The sequence below is a fragment of the Microtus ochrogaster genome, linkage group LG4 (assembly GCF_000317375.1).
Source record: "Microtus ochrogaster isolate Prairie Vole_2 linkage group LG4, MicOch1.0, whole genome shotgun sequence".
In the NCBI taxonomy this organism is placed as follows: domain Eukaryota; kingdom Metazoa; phylum Chordata; class Mammalia; order Rodentia; family Cricetidae; genus Microtus; species Microtus ochrogaster.
Window position 1 is genome coordinate 45,509,194 of NC_022030.1, and position 3,708 is coordinate 45,512,901.

Genomic DNA, 3,708 nt, shown 5'->3' on the forward strand with positions numbered 1-3,708 from the left:
AACCCTCTGGCCTTCACGTCTGTGCCGGGCACATGTAAACACACATAAACATAACCCTCTGGCCTCCACGTCTGTGCTGGGCACATGTAAACACATGTAAACATAAAAAAGGTTTTGAGGGGGACTGGAGAGATGGCTCAGTGGTTAAGAGCATTGCCTGCTCTTCCAAAGGTCCTGAGTTCAATCCCAGCAAACCATATGGTGGCTCAAAACCATCTGTAATGAGGTCTGGTGCCCTCTTCTGGCCTGCAGACATACACACAGACAGACTACTGTATGCATAATAAATAAATAAATATTTTAAAAAAAAGTTTTGAGGGGCTGGAGAGATGGCTCGGTGGTTAAGAGCATTGTCTGCTCTTCCATTGATCCTGAGTTCAATTCCCAGCAGCCACATGGTAGCTCATAACCATCTATAGTGGGATTGGATCCCCTCTCTGGCATAAAGATGTACATACAGATAGAGCTCTCATACATAAAACAAGTAAATAAATCTTGAAAAGAAAAAAAATTAAACACAGATCCTTGGAAAGGGCAGTCACCCCTGAAACCCGACAGTTTCATTTGCAGGTGGATCTCTGTGAGTTCGAGGCCAGCCTGGTCTACAAGAGCTAGTTCCAGGACAGGCTCCAAAGCTACAGAAAAACCAAAAAAAAAAAAAAAGTTTTGAAAAAAGATTTCTGACTGAAACATTGCTATGTTTCACAGTGTGCATGTCAATAGTTCTAATTTCATTTCCCATAGATTAATGTTTTTATCTTCTTTTGTAGGTTTGTTTCATCTCATGTTGTTCAAACTGGCTTTAAACTCCACATGTTGCTGAAGATCACTCGGAACTCTCCCTCTTGCCTCCACTTGCCAAAGGCTGGGATTATGGAGACAGCTTATGTGCCCAGCAAGGTAGTTTGATTTTGGAAGAGATAAAGAATCTCAAAAATCAAGAAAAAAAAAGAGTAAATGTTCAAATATTTAGTCATTATTCCCTGGTTTCTCACAGATTTCTGAAAGCTCTTGGAATTCATGGGTCAAAGAAGTATCTTTCTAATATGTGGCTCTTGACCTTCTCCCAAACACCTTCAGAATAGTGGTGACCAGAAAGACCAACCTTGGTCAGAGGCCTGAAACCATCATTGCCTACCCTGTGGCCCCAGGGAAGGAAAAGGGAATTAATAATTAAGCATGTCACGTGACTGACCCTCCATCAGGACTCCACATGCCAGGGTATGGAAGCTTCCAGGACGGAGAACACAAACTGAAGCTCAGGGTGCTGTGTCCAGAGAGGCCATGGAAACCCTGGGCCTCTCCGGCCCCTCTGAAGTGCACTGCCCAGTTTGCTCTTGCGTTTGGCTGTCCGGTAGCCCGGACTGTTCCTGTTTGTATAAGCAGTTCTAGCAAATCATCAGTCTAGAAGCTGTGGTACTCCTGACTCTGTGGCCACGTGGGACACAAATGTGGGTCGCCTGGGACCTGATGCTTGTACCTTAAGTGAGGGTTATCTTGTGGAACTGATTCACCAAACCTGTGGGATCTGATGACAACTTTTGGTAACTAGTGTCACAGTGTCACTTTTGAGTGAGCTACAGGACACCATTATATCCAGAGAACTGAGAAACCCAGCCCAAGTCCAAAACATGTTTACATGTTGTTACACTTGTTCTTGTCACCTCCCACTGCCACCCTGACCACAAACTCTGGGTCTTACTCTACTGTCCAGACTGACTTCAAACTTGGGTGCTAGAGAAGTTGGGACACACACACACACACCAACAAGCAAACAAACAAACAAAAAACAACAGAGAAAAGAATCTTTCACTTTTCTTACTGCTTTTGTGGGAGACCCAGGTTCCTTTCCCAGCACCCACACATCTGCTTACAACTTAATACCTCTAGCCTCAGGATCCAGCTCTCTCTTCTGGTCTCTAACCAATGCTTACATTCATGCAGGTATAACAAACACATAAATATATCTTTAAAGAATCTTACATGTTCAGCTAGGTGATGGTGGCACACACCTTTAATCCCAGTCTCAGGAGGCAGGCAGATCTTTGTGAGTTTGAGGCCAGCCTGGTCTACAGAGCTAGTGCCAGGACAGCCAGGGCTGTTACACAGAGAAACCCTGTCTCAAAAAACCAAAAATAAAAAAGAATCTTACATTTTTCTCATCTCAGCTAAGATAGCTCTAGAAGCAAAAGAGAATAATAGCAAACTATTCTGGTAGAAAATAAAGATTCCATATTGGAATACATATGAACTCCATGTACTTATGTGTATATATATATATATATATATATATATATATATATATATTTATGTATGTATATATACATATACATTTGATCAGAACAGAAACTCCCTTCTAACAGGAAAGAGAAAGGAAGGAAGGAAGAAGGAAGGAAGGAAGGAAGGAAGGAAGGAAGGAAGGAAGGAAGGAAGGAAGGAAAAAAGACAAATGGCCCGAGAGAACAGTTACATGGTGTTTCTTAGAGTTTAAGGCCACCCTGGTCTACAGAGCGTGTTCCAGGACAGGCTCCAAAGCTACACAGAAACCCTGTTTCAAAAAACCAAAGGGGTGCGGGGACAGTGGTATCTTGAATTCTCTGCAATTCTATTTACTATCTCCCCGACGCCCCACCCCAACATGGTCTGGAACACAGGCTGGCTTTAGACTTTGTGTGTAACTGAGGATGTCCTTGAACTTCTGGTCTTCCTTGCCTTTAGCTTCTGGGATTGTAAGTGTGTACTGCTGCATCCTGTTTACCGGGGCTTTCTGCATGCTAGGCAAACATCACCGACACAACTATATCCTCAGCCCTCCTTATTTGTTTTCACATGGAGCTGCACCATGTTGGTCAAGCTGGTCTTGAACTCCGGAACAAACTCACAGGATCAGCCTGCCTCAGCCCCTCTGGTCTGGGATATGCTTGCCTGAGATAAACTAAGACAGAGGTAGACACACACTCACTTATGACAGCTCAACTCACCATTAGGTGTATAAAGCACTCAGATTCATTGTGCTTCGATTTTATTTATTTTTATTTTATGAGTATGGGTATCTTGCCTATATGGATGTCTGTGTACCACATGCATGCCTGGTACCCACAAAGGCCAGAAGAGGGTTTGATCCCTGGGACTGGAGTTTACAGAGTTGTACGTCACCATGGGGGTGCTGGGAATTGAATCCAGGTCCATTGGAAGAGTACTTGGTGTTTTTAATTGCCTGGCCACCTTTTCAGCCCCGCTCTTAAATTTTAGGGAACAGGAGCTGAAGAGATGGCTCAGTGGTTAAGAGCACTGGCTACTCTTCCAGAGGTCCTGAGTTCAATTCCCAGCAACCACAGGGTGGCTCACAACCATCTATAATGAGAGCTGGTGCCCTCTTCTGGTGTGTACATATTAGCAGAACATTGTGTGCATAATAAATCTTTAAATAATTTTAGATAACAGTTGGGCATAGGTGCACATGTCTGTGGTTGTAGTATTAGTCAGGTTAAATTGGGAGGTTGTCAGCCTGGACTGCGTAGTGTGTGTGAGGCCACAGAGCAATACAGAGAATATGGTCTTGTTTCATAAACAGAAACACGTAAGGAAAATTTAAGTAACAGTTCTCCCTCCCTCCTCAATGTAGACAGTAATTGTGCTGATATATTTTTTATGATTTTTTTGTTTTGTTTTGTTTTGTTTTTCGAGACAGGGTTTCTCTGTAGCTTT